Consider the following 12,274-nt stretch of genomic DNA (forward strand, 5'->3'; position numbering starts at 1 on the left):
GAATAATTCGCGAACGAATTGGCGACCGAATTGAATAATTTTTGGCGAATCAGTCGAGAAAGAATTGATTTGTATAAGTGACTCGTTCGCGAACAAATTGATTCATTCACTTAGTTTTTGGTGAATCATTCACGAACGAATTGAATAATCGTTGGTGAATCATTCGCGAACAAAATTGATTAATTGAATTGAAGAATCGATCAATTCGTTAGCGAATGGTTCTTTCAAAAAATTAATCAATTCGTTCACGAATGATTCCCTTAGATGAATTAATACTCTCACGAAAAATTCACTGAGAAATGAATCAATTTATACGCACACAATTCGTTTGAAATTGGATCCACTAAAGTTGATAAACGATTCGTTAGGAATGGACGGAGGCTTTGTGAGATTTCAAGTTTCATCGAAATCGGTTCAGCCGTATTCTAGGTGCCAAGGTAATTAGTTTTAAGAAATGAAAAAACATGTTGTCGCTTGATAAACTTGGAAACAAGTAATGACTTGGCACACAAATTCATTAAAAATTGAATTTTTAAACATTTAATTTTTTAGGAACGGTTGAACCGATTTTGATCAAACTTGAAATTTCACAACTAGGCTACTAGACTGACATTATTTCACATTCACCATCATCATCATGTTCCAAAAGTTCAATGCTTTCAAGTTTATCGAGCGACAAAATTAGTATCTTGAAGTGGAAAGATGTCCATTTTTTCCATCTACTCAGCCCTAAATAAAAATTACCAAGTAATAATTTATTGCTTCACAATCCCTATTTCTGATGGTGCTCAATCAATACAACCATAGTGGTACGTTTCCCATAAAGCAGGGATTCGCTCATCAGCTTTAATTCATGGTATTACGCGAAGAAAATAAGTTTAACTCGATTAAATGACCACGACGAGTAATAATTTATCGAAGATATACGTTTCCAGACTGATTACCCCATGACGCTAAAAACCACGTTGCACTCGAGGGTGGTAAACCCTTGCGATATTATTTTAGCACCCATGGCACCGAAATTCATTATCCGCGACTAATTTCATAATCATAGTTTGGCGCCATCATCGAACGCCTTAATTACACAAGCAACCTAATTACTTCGCTAATCGTGGCGAGCTTCGTGCGAGAGAAAAAAGCACACCAGCCTATCCCTAGTAAATTAATTCGAAGCTGGTAATTAAAAAGCCAACTTCTTAGTCGTATAACGTTTGGCAGAGTGGAAAATAGGTTGCATATTACAGTAGGCGTGTGTATAAGTTTCATAACATTCAGAATATATACCTACACTGAATAGGTAATTTTTTTTTTAAACGAACCAACCAACATATTAGTCTTGTTTTCGACATACCGGTGTCGATAGTTCCGCCGGCATTTTTGTCTTCTGTTTTTGACTTCTCATCGTGGCTAAAGTTGTAAGTTCATTAATCACGGCCATGTTTTCGCGTAAGTTTTAGACACGACGCCGACGTCGTCGTCGACGTTGCACCGCGGCGGAACTATCTATTCGCTTTGACGTATCTTTTGTTCTCACGTAGGGAAAATTCCAACTCCCGTATCGTACTATTTACCATAAAGTTATAAAAATATCCTCCGCTGGTACCCTCTTCTAAAGGTATGCGTTTTGTCGACGAAATTTGTAAAATAAATACGTGCTCTGGTACCTCGTATTGAGTCGTTGTTGGTGGAAAAAAATGAAAAAACGTCGCCTAATAAGATGTTCTTTAAACGTGTAATCATCGAGTATATTTTATACAGGGTGTCCCGTACCAAAGATCTGTTTTGTGGCAACAGACTGAGGATGAGTAAGAAAAATATATAATGTACTTTAGAAGAGCATTTCATAATCCGTAAGTCTAATCGAACAAAAATTTAATAGATGAATTTTATTTCACTGTTGAAAATGCAAATTGGATCGAATTCAGTTTGGATGCCAAAATTCGCTTTACTGTACCTGATTTTTCACACCTTGAGTTCATCTGTGGTTGTTTACCTACAGATGTTCTGGATCTTCCAATAAAATGTTCAATTTTTATGTTCTTGACAAAATTACCTGGGTCATATTCAATTTTGACCCTCGCTTCTCCTCCCAAGGTAAAAGAAGAAGCTCAATATATTTTCTTGTTTCAACATCTAAATTTGAAGCTACATGAAACGAAAATGGTTTTGGAGGAAATATGTTTGCGAAATTTTGAAAAACAAACTTCGAAAGTTAAGAAATTTGAGTAGGAGGGAACTCAAAGCTGAATATATTAAATTTTATTTCTACCCTAAAATCTATAATTTTTTTTTAAATTTCATCATGAAAAAAATTTAATTTTTTTAAAAATGAGCAGGATGCACAAAAAAGTAAATTTCGGGGTTTTTGAAGTCACTGAACGCGCACTCAAGACTTTATAAATCAAATTTTTTGATTTAAAAATCAAAATTTCTCAAGCTCGTTTTCATAAACTCAAAAACAGTTAATAGATAAGTAAATATTAGGGTGGATTGCCAAAAAAAGGTCTTATTTTTTGATAAATTCTGTGCTTTGAAAATTTTTTCTTGGCAAATATTTTACATCAATCATGTCAAAATATTGAAAGGTATCTCTTGAAACTGAGGAAATATTCCAAAACACAGTGGTGCCAATTTTTTGGTCATTTTTGCCTACTTCAAAAAAATCAAAAAAATATCCAAAAACTAAAGTAATATATTAAGGTATGTACTTTACCAAAAACTCATGATTTTTTTTTGAACAGGTGCTAATTTAAAATTCTAATTCATTTTTCAGATGCAAGGTCCTCAAACTTTATAAAAAGTCTCCAACAGGGCTTGAAAACCGGATTGATATAACTCTCGGTTTTGGTTTCGGTTTTATGTTTTTTGAAAAAGTAAAGGTTTTTGTTTTGGTTTTGCTTTAGGTTTTTTGAAATATTATCTCTCTTGTTCCAGTTTTGCTGAAACGGTTTGATTTCAAAGGAATCGGTTTCGGTTTTTTCCTTTTTTCTCCATTTTTTAGAGGGAAGAAGGCCAAGAAAGTGATCACTTTTTCAAATACTTTGTGTATGTGACTAGAAAGCGGCACTTTGGCAGTACCAAATTTGTCAACTTTTTCATTTTTCAGGCCTTTTCACCTTTAGCATCAGTTTTTACTTTATTTTTACCAAAAATGCAGTATTAATTAGGCTAATTACCTGAAAAATTGCAAAACCAAAACCAATTCAGTTTTCAATCGGTTACACTATTAGTTTCGGTTTTGAATTTGAGAAAATAACGCTCCCAGCTGTTTCGGTTTTGGTTTCAGTTGTGGGAAAATAACACTCCTGGTTTCGGGTTTGGTTTCAGTTTTGAGCAATTTCAATCAGTTTTTGGGGGGGTTGGTTTCAGTTTTGGTTTCAGTTTGCAAGCCCTGGTCTCCAACTTGAAAAAAAATTGAATAATTTGTGTGACCCAAAGTTTGGTGTTGATTTCAAATGTTGAATTTATATATTTTTTGAACCAACCCCCCTCCCTCCCTCGCTGATGTATGTACCAATCGCTTTCATTGGCGCCCCACGTTGGGCGCCAATGAGAGATAATCCAAGGTTCTAGTTGCAGGTGTGGGTAATAGATAATGATGGGAAATACCACGTTAAGAGACTCTTGGAATTGTTCACCTGAAAGGGAACACGTCCGCTAGGGGCTCAGTTAGCTCTACCTGATTAGATCACATACAATGACTTACTCAAAATGTTGTGTTACACAATCCACAAAGGGAAAAAGAAAGATACAATTTAATACACAACTGATTTATACTATCGAGTTATAACAATCACCTTAACACTAATGAAAGTACTACATAAACGAATATGCTTAAGAGGAGGTAATATAAGTATGTACAATTTGCCCGCAAATTAGTATTCAGTGTCGACCCAGGATAGCTAACTGATGAGGATATTCGCTCACATCCTGGTCCAAGACCAGATACTCACGAATATCCCAGTGTTACCAACATGGATCTCCTTAATATCTCTCACCGACACACCAGGCATGGTAGTACGAGTATATCAGAGGTCTGCCTTAATTTTTTGTGCCTGTTAGAGCATAGTTTGTTGATTGGACTTACAAATTCTACAAGTTTAGGTAACCTAATTTAGGTACCTAGGTATAAGCTTTTTTTATGAGATTTTTTGAAAATTCAAAAATTCAGAATTTTCAAAGGATTTCAGAATTTTTAGTCAAAATTAGTTGGGTGATCTTGAGGTTTCATTGAATAGGATTTGCCCAAAATTTTTTTCATTATAATCGACAAAAAAATGCTGCTTACAAATCTACCATGGAGAAAAGTAACCTTAATAAAATAGGTAATCTAATTGAATTTTGTTTTTCTGTTTCAGGTGAGTGAATTGATGAATTTTTAACGTGATAGACCCAAGACGAAAATACTCACGTAAGTTATTTACCTACCTATGTAATCAAAATTTGATAATCGAATTGAAAAAGATGTTGCTGAGTTTTCCTCTGAAAAAGCTCCTCCTTCGATATTAAATAAAGTTTTTTCCTTATTACGTATTTTTTTGGGGGGGAGGGAGGGTGATATGCCTGATAAGAAAAATGGGAGCAAGAATTCTGAAATTCGACGTGAAAAATCGGTAAAATAATTTATTTCAGCACAAATTTTAATTTTTATACAAGAATTAATTCGAATTTTCCTAAAATTTGAAACTTGGAAGTATATTAACAGGAATTTTGCCAATATTATTTATTTTTTATTTTCCAATCTCGGTGTGTTCATATCCATATTATTCCATAATGTTTGATGGGACACCCTGTATTTTGCAGTCATACTGTCTTTATTTCTGTCGAGTAAACACACGTTGAGTACATCACAGGACTTTGAATAAAAAATACCAACATAGCACGTAAAAAAAACTTACATTTTTGCTTATTGTATTAGGTATTTTTATTTGCAAGTCTCTGGCACATGTATCTCTGCGCGTGTAGGTACATTGTTGATTATCCCACACACTGCTGAAGTCTGCATAACATACAATAGCTTGGCTAACTCTTAAGTCTACAGTAGCACCTCATACTCGTTCTTCATTTACTAATATTCGTCTTTCGTAAGCAGTAATCGAGTTTTGTTTAATTAATTCGAAGAACAAGTAACGTACACCACGTCGAGTCGCATCAGTGTTGTTGCTGCATTAATGCGAGTACACATACGCAAAACTCAAGCCAGCGTACCTACTTCAGCGAGTGTATGCACATACTTGAGTGTATTTTCCATCGGCACGACGACGACTAACTCACTTGTACACACATAAGCGTATTATTTGCCTATGTCATTAAGGCGCCTCCTTAATAAATAAAACTCCAGGTAGGTACTTATTTCCTTAAGCTGAATGGTGCAGTTTGCCACACCAGCCACCAAGTTCCCTGTTTCTGATTTTTTTTTTACAAAACCTACTTCATTTGTTTACCATATTGCCAAGCTCGCGTCTTTGCAGTTTGCCATAGTGGCCATTTTTTGTAACCCTTTTACACATATTAAGTGTAAAACTCGCATCGAGGCCAGATATCGTACCATATTTGACCTAGTTTCCACATCGGAGGTCTAATTAAAAGACGGTTAACGAGCCTAATTTTGGGCACAACGACGACGATGACGACGAAAACGACTAATCTATTCACTTACACGCAGTTAGGGGTAGGTACTTTACCGGTATCAAATTCGCACACCGCACATATATGGCCTTCTCTCTCATTCTCACTACACCCATATACCGACTAACGCCACTTCGTATGTATGTATATTTTGAGCTAATGACATCTTGATCCTGGGTCGATGGCGTCACTGGCTGGCTGCATGGCTGGCTTAGTACAACATACTATTCCAACAGTAGCACTGTCGTCGTCGTCGTTATTATGTTAACGAGCATCATGGTTCTTTTTTATGTAACTGTTATCGTTATCGACTTCGTAAAACGTAATTGCCAAATTTCAGGGGTTCAATTGGACCGACTAAATTGCACGTATTAGGACAACCCATTCCAAAACTTCAGTTCACCTTGACGTATGTATTTGCATTCATATTAGGTACTTCCTCCACGCGTTTTCACTTCCAAATTCTCCTCTAATTTCTAGCTGGCTTGATCTTTATTTTCAAGTTAGCATCATTGTACACAAGGTAACGTTTCTAATACTCGTACCTGGTACTTTACTGCATTCTCTCGAGTGAAAGAGAGTGGATCTTACTCGCTTATACATACATAAGTAGTTTTTCGATGGTTTGAGTACGTATGTTTGCACGATTATCACATCAAAATGCTCAACATTTCGTAAATAGTTTCTCCAAAAGTGAAAAAAAGGTGCAAATTTCAACATTTCTTCCCAATTGATGTACTTATTTACCTAATGAACTGGCCCATATTTGCAATCAAACTCAAAATGAGAATTTTGGATTTTTCACAGAGGATTAATTTGCAACTATCAACTCATATTTTTACTCAATCAGAAATATCCCGAAATTATTCTCTTCCTGCTCTCTATTAATCAATAGTTGAACATTATCAGTTATTTTTTAAACATTACCAGTAATTTACCAAATATTACCAGTAATATTTTCCATAAAATACCAGTTATTTACCAAGAAATACCAGTGGTTTACCAACAATTACCAGTATTTACCAAAATTAACCAGTAATTTACCAAAAATGAACAGTTATTTACCAAAAATTACCAGTAATTTAAATTCAAATTCCAAAAAAAATTACCAGTTATAATTTACTAAAAAATAAAAATTATCAGTACCTACTTTACCAAAAATTATCAGTAAATTACCAGTAATTACCATGTAATTGATCAGTAATTACCATGTAATTGGCCAGTAATTACCATGCAATTGACCAGTAAATACCATGTGATTGACCAGAAATTACCATGTAATTTACCAAAAATTACCATGTAATTTACCAAAAATTTCCATGTAATTTACCAAAAATTGCCATGTAATTTACCAAAAATTACCATGTAATTTACCAAAAATTACCATGTAACTTATCAAAAATTACCATGTAACTTACCAAAAATTACCATGTAACTTACCAAAAATTACCATGTAACTTACCAAAAATTACCAGTATTTAATTTCCTAAAATTTACCAGTAATTTACCCTTTAATTACTGGTAAATTGACAAAAATTACCAGTAATTTTCCTAATTACCTTGATATATCAAAAATTTTCAACAATTCATTACCTAATTAATACTTGTTCTGAAAAATTACCTGTTACCTATTTACTTACCAAAAACTACTAATTTACCAGAGAAAAATGACTACCTAGTAATTTACCAGAAATGACCCCAATCTACTAGAAATGATCAACATTTTGCTACAGAAATCACTCCTAATAATAAGGAAGTTACCACCAATTTACTAAAAATTAGCAGAAGTTCTCAAAAACTTTATTTTATATTCAAAAAGATGATTCAGTGTAACTCAAAATATCAGAAAATTGGTAATTTTTCAAATGCTCTCAAAAGCTTGCCATAATATCAAAAACGTTTTGGAATTTTTTTCCAGATCTTGATGAAAATATTTTTCTAATTTAGGTATAAAGAAAAATGCACTTTTGAAAGGTTACAAAAACAGCCAGGGCATTTTTTCGAAAAATTTGAGCGTAAACAATACCTTACTTATTTTAAGATTTTGAGTCTTTTTTTTTTTTTTGAAAAAATCCAAATCAACTGGTGGGAGTTTTGGGGATCTTTCAATCCTTCTGCAGATTTTTAGATTTTTTAGTTTTTAGAAAAATTGTAAAAAGAGCTAGGTACCTATAATGAAATTCAGCATTTTAACAGTAAGACAAAATCCAATAATTGACTATACGATCTAAAAATACTCGAAAACTTCATCAATCGATTCCAGATTTCAAAAATACGAAGATCCAACTAATTTAATCGAAATATCAGTATTGATCTCAGAAGTTTTACGAGTAGGTACCTATTTTGTAGGTAGTGTAATAAAAGACCCACAGCAACTGAAATTTGACTTGGTAAAGTTTGAGGTATTTTGTATCCTTTTTAAATACATATTTTCGTCCTGTTTAAAAAACTGTCTGCAGGTTGCGATACCGCCTTTTTTTGAGGGGAAGGGGGCTCGGTTCGCCTAAATTCACCAAACGTGCAATAACTTTACACGAATATTTCGTAGCACATTCGAGTGTCCAAACTATAAAGAACACCTCTTTCTGAAATTCTGACCCATTTACCACAATCATCGAACCGACGATAGAATTTTTCTCTTAAAAATATAAACGAGTTAGCGTGTTAAAAATTTGAAGGTTTCGTAATGACCTTGTTTGGAAAAACGAGCGGTAAATATAAACTGACAGCGACCGGGCGATACTGAATATTATCATCGCTTCATGAATTCTTAAATAATCGTCTTGCAGTTCATGTCAATAAGAAATTTATTTACCCACGATTACAGTGCCATAGTTTTAAACCATCTAGCCCTTTTTTTCCACCACTCCTTAAAAAAGCACAACCTACGGTTCAGTATATTGAGCCACAACCGACGAAAGTTTATTTAGTTTTGAATTTCTTTTTCAAGGTTATATATCGAACGAAGAAAAATTTTCAGTTGACCGTGATCATTCTCATTCATGCCTCGAAAATGAAAGGAAAACCAACTGGAATGTTTCGCATAAAATGGATGGAAAATTTTTCAGAAATTTTAGCTGGTGGAATTTTCTGCTTTTTGCTTTGAATTTTTTTTACGACCAGTTTATCATTGTTTTTGCAGCCTATTTCTCAAATACTTGCTGACTCACTTGCGGGATGAAAGTGGGGAGGGAAAGAGATTCTATGACAGGAATTTTATGTATCATGGTATCTACCTACCTACCTTTTTTTCAGCAAACTGAGTAGAATATGTAAAAATGAAATAGGTACAGATAATTTTGTGAAACATCGCCATGTTCAGCTATTTGGGAATTTTCATTTTTTGTTCAGTCGAATTTTCGCCAAGCATAGTTTTCTGAGGTATGTGCGTTTACTCAATTCCTCCTGCGACCTCGCAGAATACAGTCTATGGTAAAATAGCAAGTGGCTTTTGCAAGATTTACAAACATTCCAACGCGACGATTTTAATTTAAATTCGATTGTGAATCCAAACCGGGCGAAATTAACTTTCGTCGAATCGATATACTTTATAGAAAATTTTCCACAGCAAAAATTCAAGCTACCCGATTCGAAACAGAGGGCTACGATGCTGTTAAACAATTCGACTGCTATGCGAGTTGCAATCTGTTGTAATTAGTTTGGTCCAATAGATAGTGCCTCACTTCGTTAAGAATAAATTTCATTGAATATTAATATCTTAAGCTTGCTCCTTGCCTTTTATTACCCATCCGACTAAACGCGAAAAGCTTTGATTTCACTCGAATTCGTATTTTTCTCATTGTGACCCGGCAGCATCGGCATTGGGAGTGAAAACTTTGCCGCGATATTCGACAAATATAAACGTTTTGCTTCGCACTGGGTCCGGATATAAAACATAGAAACTACGCTGAATACATCTACATTCGTAATATAATTCCTCGTTCCAGGGTCATTTTCAATCAACCCTTTCTATACGTAGAATGTACATCATGGTCGTCTTTAATTTTCAAATATAAATGACATATCACGTAATTTCATTTTACTTATTCGTATATTGTGCACTTTGTATATCTATTTATACGAAAGCTCTATGTTCAACTTTTCACCGAAACTTCGTATACTTAGTTGATATGTTCGTACGTCTGTCTTTTGGCTGACATGCAACTATTATAACAAATTCTTCTTCGTTTCTCTTTCCGCTTTTTTTTTTTTATTTTCCTCTGAATAAAATAGTTAGGTGTATTACGAAGATCTTATCTCATCTCACGTTAGTTATAATGCATCGCGCAGACTTGCACCTTTTCGTTCATTCGTTATCGAATATAATCAACGTTTCGCTGCGCATCTCTACAGAACTTGATGCAATTTACACGCTAAACTTCAATCCACCTTGAACCGTTGCAAAAGCTAAACATCAAATACTCTTCAACTCATTACAATATTATACAGACACTTCCACCAAAGACCAATTATTTGCGAGCAACGAACCGCATCATTATGTGAAGTCGAATTCTACTCTACACTAACGTAGTATGCTAAAGTTACCTACGTGTAGAAAGAATAAACTAACGCAAGTTTGCAACCAGAGTTTCCACTTTTTTAACATTTTTGCAAAATATAAGATTATCTTTTAGATTCCTCTCGGGATACATAAATATTTTTGGCGAAAAATTCAACCTAAAAAATTTCATCTTTTTCGTAAATATAATGAAATAATACGAAATAACGTAGGTATGAAATGACGGAACCGTGAAAAAATAAAGACGTAAAATCCACTTTCTCCCTCCCCCCAAAAAACTTTGAAAAACAGGTCGATTTACCTAGAGTACTTTGCTCAAGAGAGCATGACAACATGGCAAACTATTTCTGGACACCTAACAGCAGAAATTTGAAAGTTCATTAGATCACATTTTCCTTAGTCCATATGCCAATGCCGTGAACATTCATCAATTAGATAAAAATGGTAACAAATTTAATGTCGACATGTCGATGTTAATGTTGATGTGAAATTCGACATCAACAAATACATCCACAATATCAACCTCATATAATCTACAACTCCAACTGTGGAAAAGTGAATAATTTCATCAATGCCCTAAAGAATTTGTTTTCCTCACTGAACAAGATCATATTTTTGAATGTTCACTAAACTTTTAAACACTAAAACAGAAGTTTTAATTCTGAAAAATTGGTCGACATAGTTGTAGATGTAAATTTCGAGCATCGAATTTTACATCTACATGTCGATCTGGCATGTCGAGGTATCAGAAATAATGAGAAAATTTCGAAAATTTTTATTTACCTGGCTTTTGTATGAACAGAAGATTCCGACTATAGACACTGGACCTGCGGAGTATAAGACAACCAATTGCAGGCCGAGGGGAACGGAAACAGTAAAGAAAGTTTGTGTAGGGATAATTTATCCCGCAGAGTGCTCTTGGCTGCGCTGTACTTCAATCCGCAGGCAACGGGGGAAGGAATGGTAGTGATATTTTGTGTAGAGCCAATTTCTCCCACTGAGTGCTCTTGGCTGCGCTGTATTTTGCATGTAGTTTATTCAAGAAATCGACAGCAGCGCAGCCAAGATCACTCAGCGGGAGAAATTTTCCCTAGACAGGTTTTTTTTGGCAAGATGGCTGCCAGTTGGTTGTCTTACTCCGCAGGTCCAGTGTCTATAATTCCGACTAAATAATAAATTAATTGACCACTTTTCCATCATTATGTTGGAAAAATACGTAGTCGATGTTAATGTCGACATCAACAATTGTTGTGCAGCATAATATGAGCTCAACATGTATGTGACATAGTTGCTGACAGAGCATGGGGACATACGTCAATACCAATTTGAAAAGCCCAAGAAGAGGGACTCCCCTACCTATTTGAGATGTGACACCGGATAAGCCGAAGATACTCCTCACATTGTGTGGAGGTGTCCCAGACACAATGAAGCTCAAGACCAGCTCAAGCAGGCCCTGATGTTGGACAAATGGCCCTGTGAACTGCCCAGACTGCTCAGACTGGGAGGCAAACCATTTTCAGTCTTTGCCAGCGAAGCATTAACCATCAAGACAAGTCAGCAAAGCGAAAGCAATGCTGCATGATCAAGTAATCCGAATGCAGCAGGAGCTAGCTTGTAGTGAGATCTGGCCTATCAAGGACACATAGTGTCTATAGGTGGGTGGGCCAGGCATGTCTACCCCTGACTTGCAAATCATCATACCATCGAAGAAGATCCCAGCAGCAAAGTGTACAAAGAGGAAGCCAAGCTTGCAGCCAACAACACAGAAGATGAAGAAAATACCAGCAGCGAAGCGGACGAAGAGGAAGCTGAGTTTGCAGAACACCAAACCAGACAATCACCACCCATCTAAGTGGATCCAAGAAAAGGATCTCAGAGTATCTGCAGCTGCTGCAATAATTATAGCAGGTTTCTATTTCCCGTTGAGTTGAACACAGATTTTATCCTTGACTTCAAATTTTCCTTCTGGTTTAGCGGATTTATTGTAATATTCCTTGGTAGTAGATTTATTCAAATCTTCTTTTCATCAAATATCACTATTATGTAATTAATGTTTTTTGGTGTAAGAGTGTGATATGTTGCTGGTATAGAGGTATACGTTTGGGAGGTATCTCAGCTTGCACATAC

General features: G+C 35.1%; 1 protein-coding gene across 4 annotated transcripts in view; it reads left to right on the forward strand.

Annotated features, from left to right (window-relative positions):
* cpx (complexin) overlaps positions 1 to 12,274 on the forward strand; it is a 478,766-nt gene that overhangs the window by 130,251 nt on the left and 336,241 nt on the right. Inside the window, exon 3 of one of the 4 annotated variants that reach the window (XM_065358572.1) lies at positions 4,359 to 4,411. The exons of the other annotated variants lie outside the window; for them this stretch is intronic. The gene's annotated coding sequence lies outside the window, so the exon portion shown is untranslated. The remainder of the gene's footprint in view (positions 1 to 4,358; positions 4,412 to 12,274) is intronic. 4 annotated transcript variants of the gene reach the window in all.

Source organism: Planococcus citri, chromosome 3 (genome assembly GCF_950023065.1).
Source record: "Planococcus citri chromosome 3, ihPlaCitr1.1, whole genome shotgun sequence".
In the NCBI taxonomy this organism is placed as follows: Eukaryota; Metazoa; Arthropoda; class Insecta; order Hemiptera; family Pseudococcidae; genus Planococcus; species Planococcus citri.